At 38.3% G+C, this 13,519-nt stretch overlaps 1 protein-coding gene across 2 annotated transcripts in view; it reads left to right on the forward strand.

The window, feature by feature from the left end:
* Positions 1-9,340: 9,340 nt before the first annotated feature.
* The window catches only part of LOC138962608 (uncharacterized), a 37,284-nt gene continuing 33,105 nt past the window's right edge, over positions 9,341-13,519 (forward strand). Inside the window, exons 1-2 of one of the 2 annotated variants that reach the window (XM_070334482.1) lie at positions 9,341-9,963; positions 10,559-10,637. The gene's annotated coding sequence lies outside the window, so the exon portion shown is untranslated. The remainder of the gene's footprint in view (positions 9,964-10,558; positions 10,638-13,519) is intronic. The other variant, XM_070334484.1, reaches the window with a different exon arrangement.

Raw genomic sequence — 13,519 nt, forward strand, 5'->3', positions numbered from 1 at the left:
ACTGGTGGGGGTATCATCTGGAATGTGTGTAAACAAAACCGTTTCATGAAGATGATTCGTTCAGTTTTCTTTGAATCGCGGCCACACACACGCAAACATATCATCACTGATCATCATTCTTGTCTCGATTCTCAGTCCATCGAGTGAAAACATTAAAGTGAAAACTAGACGAGGTTATTTCGGCTCAAGTGAACCATTGGGAATCTGTAGTACACACAAAAGCCTCGACTGACAAAAAATAAGTTTTTGTACGCATTTTTTCTGTTTTGTTTTTATCAATAATGGCCGCGGCAAGCTCCTGTCATGTTTGGTACAAAATGTGGCGTACAAAACACTTATTAGTCGGATTTTGTAATCAGAGTCCGCAGAGAGGTTCTGCACTATATTGCATAACAAGTACCGGGTACACGTCAGCGGCACGTCAAGTTATGATCTTATGACTTGCTTACAATCTCCAACTAAACGTCCCCCCCCCCCCCCCCCCTTCCAGCCGAGTTCCTAAACTTGACCTAGCATACATAAACACACTAACACGCACTTATATTCCTGAGACACGGCGGATCTACATAGCGGCACAAAATAATGCGGCATGTGTATAAATGTAGACTACACGGTATAGTACCAAGCTGAGACTCGCTCAGCTTTGACACGGTTGCGCTGTTCACTTACACTAACTCTAGCTAGGTCAGGCCATTTTTAATTTTTTTTCAAAATAGGCATATATATATATCATTGGAAAGGTATTTTAAAGACAAAGACAACGGTAGTAATTAAATTAAAATAGGTCAATTAGGTAACGAGCTACATAGATTTGAAAACGGCACCCGTCAAGTAGGGTGGGGTCAAAAGTTAGCCCTCTGCATTAATCGGTTTTAAACACTACTTGTACCCAATGACTGGGGTCAAAGTGAGCTTTTATATATACCATTAGAAAGGTCTTTTAAAGACAAATATTGTGGAAGCAATTACATTTCCATAGGTCAATTAGGTAACGAGCTACATGGATTTGAATAGAGTAACTGTTTAAGAAATGTGTGGTCAAACTTTAGCTTTCGGTACTATTCATTTTAAAACACAAAAGGCACAATAATTTTGATAAAAAAATAAAAAAATGTTCAAAGTACTAATGACAATACGTAAAATATCATTATGTCTACTGAGTAGCATGCTATTGCTAAACATTGATGTATTTTTCTTTTAATGCAATACCATTGAATCTAGAAATGGAGAAAATTAATTTCTTTAAAACTAAAAGTTAGAACATCACAAATTGAGAAAAAAATCACACTGGATAAATTGTATTGCCTGTTATTCCCAAAGAAATGTAAATCACAAGTTTACCTCTAGCTCTACATTAATTTTACTCAACACCAATAGTATGTATGTATGTATGTATGTATGTATGTATGTATGTATGTATGTATGTAGGTATGTATGTAGGCATGTATGCATGTGTATTGGTGTGTCGGTGTGTCAGGTGTGCAAGAAAAAAGGGTATTTTTATATCATGGGTTTTATGAATTTTCTTCTTTTATTCTTTTATAGTTATTAATTAATGACCTATATGTGCTGATGACTAATTTAATTTCCTTTGTTGGATCAATAAAATGTTATGAGTTATGAGTTATGAGTTAGTTTGAAAAGTGCAAATTCAGATTAAATCATTGTTTTAAAATCATGCCCAGGGCATTTTTCTCTGAAACAAAATATGTCATTGTTTTAAACTTGGGGAAAAAAATGCTTCTATGTTAAAAGCAAAGAAATAAAAAAGGAATTAAAAATTAATAAATATATAAATAAAAAGAGAAAGAAAACATGCAGCATGCAAATCATATTTTGTGGTGTGACATCAACATGTCACTGTCTCATTCTAAGCAGGTATAGGTACACATAAAAAGAAGGCACATACATGAGTCCAACAGTGACAGTGCAAAAATCCACACAAGAAAGAACACACCATAAAAACAATAATAGTAGCATTAAAGGGGCAATAATTATGTAAAACAAACTCCTTTCATTTACATCTTCTAAAAAGATCTATTTTTTTACTATGTGTACTTCTTTTCCATCTTTAATCTGTAATCCATGTCATATATACAAAGGTTACAGCAGGCCTCAAATCTACTGAGTAGAAGTGGACAGTGTGTCAGTCTTTAGACATTGTCACAAAATGATTGTCATTTCTTTTGGCGGACTAGTGATTTACAACAACAAAATAAATAAATAAATACATAAATAAATAGGTACAATTAAGAAATATCATTAAAAAAAATGTGCCATACTATTGTTTTTACAAGCTTAGTCGAGATGGCGTTTACCGGTAATTTCTGGTATTTTACCGATTGAGATTCGCCAATACCGATAATAAAATGGGTGCTCGGTCAGACGTACCGATTGTTAATTATTTTGACCGGGGGGAAAAGAAATAGTGGAGAGAAAAATCCTTTATAAAGAATCCATGGTCAGTAAGAGAGAGAGAGAGAGAGAGAGAGAGAGAGAGAGAGAGAGAGAGAGAGAGAGAGAGAGAGAGAGAGAGAGAGAGAGAGAGAGAGAGAGAGAGAGAGAGAGAGAGAGAGAGAGAGAGAGAGAGACTCGCATGGCTTATTGTGCCATTGTCTCATGGAAAACAAACTGATGAGGCTTGGTGTCACAAGGTCGTGTTAACGAAACGTCAAAAATGAAGAATGCTAAAGCCGGCATGCGATTATACTGAAAAATCACCTACGCACACCAGATCCGCTCTTTGCTCACATATATATTTGAGGTCAGTACTATCTTAACCATGAAGCAAAGATCATTGCTGTTGTTTCTGCCTCCAAGAGGTCAGAAAAGGCCCTTGTCATACACTGAAACTGAAACTGCTTCACGGCCGAAACTGAAAGTGCTTCACGGCCTAGTACGTCAACCGCCTGATGATGCTACGATGGCATAGCAAGTCACTCGGTGATTTTGACATCGGCTCTGCGCGTCAACACTTTTTTGACAACCAGGGGGGAATAACCCAAATTTATTCCACAGAAAACATCTGCGTGTCGATGGCATTGAGAAACATTGATTTAGTCATTGTTTGCCTTTGACTGGTTGCATTGGCAGGTTGACTGATTTTCGTGAGAGCATTGTGGTCAGCTCATGATGTCATACCGGTTTGAAAGATATCTAGCGCGATCACTGAATATAAGCTCTTTACAAATTTAAAAATAAAAATAATATTAAAAAACAACAACATGAACATGCAATTTCCCCAACTGGCCAAGTAGCTAGAACTATCAAGCCAATTATTCTCACTAACACTCCCTCAGCCGGCTCAAGTGAGAAATTGCACAATCACTCATGAACAAGCAAGTACATGTTTACATTTTAACACCAAATTTATCAATAATAGTTGATAAAATTAAGTTAACTTTTCTTACAAGAGAAATCGAAAGTAACGAGGGGCGGTAACGAAGACGTGATCAGGGGCGGCTACTCTATGATCTTCAACAATGGCGCCAGATCACGAACACCCCTGTGTCAAAACTACCCATGGAGGCACTAGGAGAAAGCAAATATTGTCATAGTTTCTGGTTTAAATAAGAGATAAATGGCTTAACTATCGATTGACACCCGCTCAAAAATGGCCATATTCACCTAACCAGCGATATTGACCGCCAAAGTGACCCTTGAGTTTGAGAAGCTCGCAGAAATTCTAAAAAAAAAAAAAAAAAAATGTTACCAAGTCTCACCGTCAGCTTTAGCCATTTTCTGGAACCTTGTCACATGATATGCATACATTATGTTCATTAAACCACATGATCGAGGCAATTTTGCAACGTCACCCAAATCGAGGTCGCCGGAACCGAAAGTAACTATTTTCCGCTCGGTAGGATTTTTCAGAGGAGAATAATGGCACGAATTCGTCATCTAAGTGAGTAATGTGGCATATCAACGGAAAATAAAAGAACTAATCTCTCCAATGAGGTACATTATATACTATTTTACGATCTGTAAGTTGTCTTTAAGAGGCGTCAAAGATTCAATGTTTACATAGGTGACGACGTAAGACTTCCGCTGACTGACTTCCGTTGACCTCGCTACTAACTCTAGTTGAGCTGATAAGTATAATTATGCATAATCACGTACTTGCTCCGACTCAAACGAAGTGATATGAAAGGATACTAGTAGTAGAAGGTTAGTCACGAACTAGTGTGCTCGTTTCCCGAACGTCTCCATGCACAGTTTTTAATAACTTGAAATGCAAAAAGAAAATACTGATAATATCTCAGAAGTATTTCATTCATGTTCTGCACTGTAAGCATGGCGGCGTGATGTCTACAACTATAGCAACCGACTGTGAAGAAACATCTGCATATTGTGGAGGCAATACCAACAGATATAAATAGATTAGTGTCATAAATAAATGTTAAATTTTAGTTGAGCTGATATAATTATGCTCAATCTCGTACTTGCGCCTCCGACTGAAAAGAAGTGATATAAAAGGATACTAGTTGTGGAAGGTTAGTCCCGGACCAGTGTGCTCGTTTCCCGAACGTCTCCATGCACAGTTTCTGATAAAATGCAAAAAGAAAACACTGATAAAATCATTCATTTTCTACACTGTAAGCATGGCGGCGTGATGTAGCAACCGACTATGAAGAAACATCTGGATATTGTGGAGGCAATACCAACAGATATAAATAGATAAGTGTCATAAATAAATATAAAATTGCAGCACAAGCTTTGTAGCATATTCCCAAACATTTAAGACAAACAAATGGTTGTTTTTGAGGGTAAAAGAGTAAGCACTGAAAAGTCAGGCATTTTTGTTTTTGTTTTTGTTTTGTTTCACCTAGCCCTCGCCCAATAAGGAACTAATCTGCATAACTCATAGATCCATACAAGCATTAATACCCAACGAGTTCGGATAATCGGAATAGCCCCCCCGCGGGTTAGGGGGAAGAATTTACCCGATGCTCCCCAGCATGTCGTAAGAGGCGACTAACAGATTCTGTTTCTCCTTTTACCTTGTTAAGTGTTTCTTGCATAGAATGTAGTCAATTTTTGTAAAGATTTTAGTCAAGCAGTATGTAAGAAATGTTACGTCCTTTGTACTGGAAACTTGCATTCTCCCAGTAAGGTAATAATTATATTGTACTACGTTGCAAGCCCCGGGAGCAAAATTTTGATTAGTGCTTTTGTGAACAAGAAACAATTGACAAGTGGCTCTATCCCATCTCCCCCCTTTCCCCGTCGCGATATAAACTTCGTGGTTGAAAACGACGTTAAACACCAAATTAAGAAAGAAAGAAAGAATCGGAATAGCGGAGCAACGATGCAAACAACAACAAAGCATTTTGGAACCATTTATTTTTATCTTCTACTTTTTTGGTTCGTTTTCCTATTATTTTTTATTTTATTTCAAAGCATTTATAAGCAAGAAAACACAAAAAAACATGGACAAGGAAACGCTCTCGCTATCTTAGCTCCATGACAAGGAATATTGATAAATTGAACGAGTTATTCACTAGCCTCTTTATTAGTTTTTCCACACGTACCCCTCTTCTCCCTCCAATACGGCTGCATGGTAGAAGGGAAGCAACTCCAGAAAAACAATTTTCTGTAATCATTGGGTCTATCTCCCGTGTTTGAGGCCAAGGGAGGGAAGCAAGCTAAATCTCTCGCTTCTGTAAACTCTTCTAACCTCCCCTGCAAGAGAGACCACGCACACACTTGTGATCAAAAGAACGAAAACTAATATTTTTCTTGAAGTTTAGATTTGGCATATTTTACTTTCACACCGAATTAAATAATTGTATTCTGTCCTCGTTTTTACATTTGAGTCAAGTTTTGACTAAATTTTTTAACATAGAGGGGGAATCGAGACGAGGGTCGTGGTGTATGTCTGTGTCTGTGTGTCTGTGTCTGTGTGTGTGTGTAGAGCGATTCAGAGTAAACTACTGGACCGATCTTTATGAAATGTTACATAAGAGTTCCTGGGTATGATATCCCCAGACGGTTTTTTTTCTCATTTTTTCGATAAATGTCTTTGATGACGTCATATCCGGCTTTTTGTAAAAGTTGAGGACCTAGTCACACCCTCATTTTTCAATCAAATTGATTGAAATTTTTGTAAAGCAATCTTCGACAAAGGCCGGACTTCGGTATTGCATTTCAACTTGGTGGCTTAAAAATTAATTAATGACTGTGGTCATTAAAATTCTGAAAATTGTAATAATATTTTTTTTAATATAAAACGATCCAAATTTACGTTCATCTTATTCTACATAATTTCCTGATTCCAAAAACATATAAATATGTTATATTTGGATTACAAACAAGCTCTGAAAATTAAAAATATAAACATTATGATCAAAATTAAATTTCCGAAATCGATTTAAAAACAATTTCATCTTATTCCTTGTCGGTTCCTGATTCCAAAAACACATAGATATTATATGTTTGGATTAAAAACACGCTCAGAAAGTTAAAACGAAGAGAGGTACAGAAAAGCGTGCTATGCAGCACAGCGAAACCACTACCGCGCTAAACAGGCTCATCAGTTTCACTCCGCCGGTTTTGCACAAGCGGCGGACTACCGGGTCATTGTGAAAAAATGCAGTGCGTTCAGTTTCATTCTGTGAGTTCCACAGCTTGACTAAATGTAGTAATTTCGCCTTACGCGACTTGTTTATTCTACCTTGAATAATTATGATAACATACATTTTATTTTTTTCGGGTGAAGCGATATAAAGAAGCCATTTAGTCAGTCCGTATCAACACCGCCAACCTAACCATACCCGAAGACCGTGACGGGTCACGCTCGTCTCCGCGAAGCATGCGATCGTTGTACTTACTGAACATATTTTCTTTCATTCAGAGCACATTTTTAGAATAAACATGACATATCTATATATTTTTGAATTCAGGGGAAGATGAGGAATACAATGCGATCATTTTGTAATCTGCTTCTAATAATTCGGTTTAATGACAACTTTATTGAGCTAACTAATGAACTAATTTCGAGCTGAAACTCTTGTGTGAAGTTTCATGTGAAGATCGGCCGAGTAGGTTTTCTCGGAATTGATTTATACACACTGACACACACACACACACACACACACACACACACACACACACACACACACACCCACACCATACATACATACATACATACATACATACATACATACATATGTAGAGAGAGAGAGAGAGAGAGAGAGAGAGAGAGAGAGAGAGAGAGAGAGAGAGAGAGAGAGAGAGAGAGAGAGAGAGAGAGAGAATTGAATTGAATTGCAATGCAATGCAATGCAATGCAATGCAATGCAATTCCAATTCCAATTCAATTTTATTTTACGAGGGTGACGGAATAACCTTTTTTTCATCCGGCCCTCGCCCATTGAGGGGTAAGAAACAAGAAGAAATAAAAGATAAGTTTAACTATAGTACAAATGACATATTTACCATAATTAACATGTCAAGCAACCAATAAGACATTTTAAGATGCATTAGGATTCTTTAGCAATGCTTGAAAATTATATATAACAGAGAAATATGTGTTTGTATAAAAAAATTAAAAAATAAATTAAAAAATCCTTCATGAATTATATATAATCATGTTTTTTAATATAATCAGAGAGTACAGTTATATTTTGCCAGCTGCTTGATAATATTTCTTATAAGTTTTGTAAAAGAAACAGCATGTAATATTCCTTGAATGATGTTTCATGAATTCGTAATTTAATTATATTTGGAATGGCGTTCCACATAATTGCTCCAGAATATGATAGACTCGACTTGTACAGGTCAATTCTTGGAGTTGGGGTAATTAATTTGTTACATTTTCTATAATGATTTATTTTGAAATTTGACTCGAGGCATTCCCTGACATAATTCTATACATCATCCCACCTTTGTTATATGCAAATCTATCTTTGATAGGAAGAATTTGCAATCGTTTATAATCAGTCATGAAAAGAGATGTATTTTTTAAAATAATTAATTTAACAGCTCGTCTATGTAAACTGCCCAAGTGTTTCAAAGTATTTGCACTTGCAGAGTCCCACACTGTGGAAGCATAGTCAATAGCTGACTGAACTTATGTGCCTGAAAAAACAGTTTTCTTGTGCGAAGGTCTAGAAAGTGTTTGATTTTTGATAACTGAAATATTTTTTTGGATGTGTTTTTACAAAGTGTATCTACATGTTTTGACCAAGACAGGTTATTGTCAATAGTTATTCCCAAGACTTTATGGCTATCAACTTCGGTAACATCTTGATTTCGTATTAGCAATGTCGGAAATCCAGATGTTAGATTTTGTCTTTTTTGCCTCGTGGTAAGTAGCATGCATTTAGTTTTATTTGGATTCAGTGACATATGGTTTAGTTCTGACCATTCAAGTAATCGATCAATGTTTTCTTGGAGGATATTTGCTAGTTTAATAAGATCTTGGTGACAAGAATGAATTGTAGTATCATCTGCAAATAGTTCACACATGCATTTTACAAATAGAGGTAGGTCGTTTATATATATAGAAAATGGTAATGGACCAAGAATAGAACCTTGTGGTACTCCAAACCTTACTCGGTTTGCTTACAAGAGTATGATTGTTTCAGATAAGTACTTTGCTGTCTGTCTGACAGGAAAGATGTTAAAATGTTTATGGAATCTGTTGCAATTCCATAAATCTCAAGCTTTTTGATAAGGAGTTTATGGTCAATTAGGTCAAAAGCTTTAGCAAAGTCAACAAATAGAGCAGCACAGAACTGATTATTATTAATGTTTGTCAGCCATTGGTCTACTAAACTAATGAGGAGAGAGAGGAGAGAGAGGAGAGAGAGAGAGAGAGGAGAGAGAGAGAGAGAGGTGGAGAGAGAGAGAGAGAGAGAGAGAGAGAGAGAGAGAGAGAGAGAGAGAGAGAGAGAGAGAGAGAGAGAATAATCTCTATCACTCTCACACGCACGGCATGCAAGCCGTACACACTCACACCCATTCACACACACACACACACACGCACACACACAGTGGAACCCCCTTTTACGACCCCTCACTTCAGGACACCCCCCCCCCCCCCCCCTTATGACTGTACTCATGGTTTAAGTGCAAGCACTATAAATGTGCCAAGTTATAACCCTGAGTCACCCTGTGATAGAATGATCTCTTGAAACCGTGATACACATTTTATCGGTCGAGAAATTTAAGTTTTACGCCCTCACGGCAAAGTCATTAGGCGCAGTTTATCGGTCGGTCAATGCCTTCATGCTTGTGGGTGCGTGGTGTGGGAGGGGTACTCCATGATAACTGCGCAACTTGATCACACGCCTTGTGACATAGCTAGGGCATGCTGTCTGTAAAATCAGTCGTCATTTCGGAAATTTCCGATTGAGCAGAACCTATTTATATTCTAATTCAAACAACAATATGCCGGCGGCATTACTTGTCTTTAAAAATAGAAAACAGCGGCTAAGTTGGGTATCCCAGTAACCAGCCTATTCTACGTTGTCATTCAAATCAAAAGAAGGATCTACTTAGCAACTGCGCCATACGGAAACGTTCTCTACGTGCATAACTCAACGGAAGAGCAATATCAGGACTAATCATATTGATTCTATGGTGTAGCCTACTGTGTCCCACAAAGCACTGATTGACAAGTGTGATCATGTGCGGTTTCGTTTCACCATCAACGGACACCTGATCGAGCCATAACTCACGAGTCTCAGTTTCTGCTGAAAACAAAATCCTACCAGTGCAGTGACTAAGTTTATCGTGATATAAGCAGAATTGAAGACCGTTTCTGTACTGAGTTGCCGCAGTTCCTCAAAGTTCCAGTGACTGAATTTTCTTTACCAAGTCGGAATTTGTTTATAGTTTCACAGGCAACTGAATCAGTCAAAACACATTTCCAGGAACGAAAACAAAACCGAATCAGCCACCGTGACGAATTTAAGCCGCTCAGTGAACTTTACTGCCTGCGGAATGCTTCCTCTGTCGGTAAGTCCAAGTAATTTTGTGATTCTAGCCAAGACTAAGTCTATAAATATAATTGTAACTTCCACATCAGCTCCGTCGACCTATCTTACAAGGACTGAAAACAAAACCAGCGATCACGATAAAAAGTAGAATGGAACCGATTACCCTACACCCTACACCGGAATGCTTCCTCTTCTCAATTTAGTGGAAGGCAGTATAAAGTGGTCACTTTTTAGCAGGACCAGTGCTGGTTTTAGTGCTTCCGCCCCTCTGTGAGTCCAAGTCATTCTGTGATTCTTAAACAAGGCGTGTAGCTTCCACGCCAACCGTACCCAAACCTCTCCGAAAGATAGGACTGAAAACAAAACCGAATCGCGGATCGTGATATAAACAGAATGACTCGAATCGCCAGAGTGCTTCCTCTTCTCTTTTAAGTCAGAGACCCATTTTTAGATAAAGTTCTATAGATCTTCAAGTGAACTGTTTGTATTTCATTGCCGCTGGGTGTTATTGCAGTTTAAACCGGTAACACACATTACGCAACGTGTATGATTCACGAACGAAGACGTGCACTTTATTCTGTTTGTCTAAAACCACATACCTTTTCGACATTCAGTAAGACCGTCGGACGGTATTAGTACGCAGTACAGCAAACACTGAGGAGGGAAGTTAAAACTCAGCTGTGAATGTGCACGGTAAGTCAGTTTTTCATGCTAACTTGTTTTGTTTTTTTCTTCTGTAGCCGCTTTCAGCCGTTTAGACTGAATTGCGTATCCATTCCAGGTACAGTAATTGGCGAAAACAAATAGCCCGGACGCATCACAATATTGAATTTGTCTTATTTGAAGCTATTTCACAGTGTAACACGTATAATATTCAGTCAGTAATTATGGCAGAAATTAAATAACAAAAACCGTGGTATCTTTACATTATTCAGTGTTGGTTACACTTTCTTGATCTCAACTAACAACTTAAAAAACTTGACTGAAACTGAGACTTAGTTTCAGTCTATGTTCAGTGTCAGCTGATACTATTTTCACTTAGCACCAGTTTAAAGGTACTGGCACCAAGAAACTACTCTGACACGCTGCGACTTGTTTATTTTCTGTATGTAAGTTTGACCGGGAGGGGGGTACCAATAATTAGTCCATCAGCGACCCTCTCAGTTATGTAGAGGCTTCTTCTAAGATAAAAAGCCAATCTCAGCAATTTCGTCGATTATTTAATTGGTACCTTACGCTTCTGTCAGGCCGATTCAAGTTGAGCGGCGGTCACGTGACCCCTCCTAAAGAAATGTTTGATCCAAAAAGTATGCCAGATATCGATAGCGAAACTGAGTGTTTTAAAATGGCATAGAAAATTCGAATGAAATGACACAGGAACAAATGCTTTAAGAGGGGTACGAAAGTTGTTGCAATATGTGTGTGTGTGTGCAGTTTATATCAACGTTTAGCAAACTTGTAATCATGTGTGTGTTATCATGACTGGTACGCGCGCAGGGAGATATTTAGAGAGACGGTACAAGCCAATGGAATCCGGGAAGCCACACACGTTTCGTAAACTAAAATAGTTATTGCTCTAGTAGCTGAGTCGCTTTCATCACATCGTATTCTGTTGGTACTGAGAAGAGTTAGTTTCTCTTTTTCTTAGGGCGGTTTGGTGAACTTTCTGAAACTCTTATTCTGCTGCTTTTTGTTCTTTTTGTGACGATAGCGCCCGAAAGCACGGTTTATACACGTACTGAGAGAAGAGAGAGAGAGAGAGAGAGAGAGAGAGAGAGAGAGAGAGAGAGAGAGAGAGAGAGAGAGAGAGAGAGAGAGAGACTCAGAGAGTTTGTTTGTTTGTTTGTTTGCTTAACGCCCAGCCGACCACGAAGGGCCATATCAGAGAGAGAGAGAGAGAGAGAGAGAGAGAGAGAGAGAGAGAGAGAGAGAGAGAGAGAGAGAGAGAGAGAGAGAGAGAGAGAGAGAGAGAGAGAGAGAGAGAGACAGACAGAGAGAGAGACAGAGAGACAGACAGAGAGACACAGAGAGACACAGAGACAGAGAGACAGAGAGAGAGACAGAGAGAGAGTAGTATCACTCTCTAACACGCATGCAAACGTACACACGCACACCCATTCACACACACACAGTCAATCAGATTCAATTCATTTTTGTACTTTTATTATCAGCTGACCTTATCAAATGCTGTCATGTTGAAGATGTATGTGTACATGTTAACATTCTGTTGAAACAAATGGACTGATCCAAGCACAGTTGGGTCAGTTTAGATTGATGCATGTGTCACATTTGAGACTTACTTCATCAAAATGGCAGGAATGTGCCTTGGATGGCAGAGGTGGCACGAAATATTAGATTAGTTTCTGTTCAACCTGGCTTTTCATTTTTCTCTCAAATTCTTTGTTGAAAAAAAATGCTAACAAAAGTACATGTAGTTTTTTGTCACAAAAAGTATTATTTACATGATTTATGATTTAATGGGTCAGACTTGACTTTTTTTGCAACCTTACAAGGCAGTGTGACAATATATAGTTGCAATCACGTTCAAAACACACATTTATGTGATCAATTCATACCTATTATTAGTCTACATTTACATCTGATCGTATCTATGACAAGATGAAGGTTTTACATATCATTTTCGCTTGTATAATTTGGTCTACATAAACGTAACTTCACTTGGTCAGCAGACTTGTTCTCTGTTCCAAATCTTTTGAGCATCTATAGAAAAGCAGACAGTAAACAAAAGCGTTCAGACATAAACTATGCACACAAAAAAGACAAGAAAATGTAAGACAAATATTCAAAACGCTTCCAGCCATGCCACTGTAGACACACTAAATATACGTACATACTGATAACACTTTTGAAAAGCTCTAGCTTATCCCAAGGCCTACCAAAAGTGCCGACAGTACAGCCTGATGAAATGGGGACGGGGACGTAGCTCAGTTGGTAGTGTGCTGGGTTTGTAACCAGTTCAACGCTATTAGCGCGTGTTCAAATCCTTGGTTCTGCAACTTTGTGCAGACTCTCTTTGGTGTCCGAACATCCCCCGTGTGCACACATGCGCACAAAAAAGATCCCAAGTTCACAGTGAAAGTCTCAGGGCTTGAAAAACACAAAGACATGCATGCATCATCTCTCGTCTCTGATTATCATGATCGTATCTCAATACCGTATTTGACGGACTACAAGCCGCGACTTAAAAAAAAAAAAATCGCATTGCGGCTTATAAAAAGATGCGGCTAAAACGTTACCTAACCTTGAATAGCATTCCCCTAATGGAAGTCGCCGCGGATTTTCATTTCGCTCGATTAGCGATTACCGGTACTTTATTAGCTCTCTACTCAAGACTCGGCGCTTTTCTCTTTCTTTCGCGAATCTTCGTTTGTCAACAAGTCATCGTGACAAGATAGCGTACAGAGAAACACCGGATGTATCAGGATCTCGCGCGCGCGAGATTTCGTTTTTTTGTGTCTCGCGATAGTTGGAGGAGCGAGAGCCGCCATGTTGTGTCGAAAATGTGCGCAAAAGTCGTAAATCATCCCAAAAAAGATTATTCTGGGCGGGACTAC

The sequence above is a fragment of the Littorina saxatilis genome, linkage group LG3 (genome assembly GCF_037325665.1).
Source record: "Littorina saxatilis isolate snail1 linkage group LG3, US_GU_Lsax_2.0, whole genome shotgun sequence".
NCBI classification, from domain to species: Eukaryota; Metazoa; Mollusca; class Gastropoda; order Littorinimorpha; family Littorinidae; genus Littorina; species Littorina saxatilis.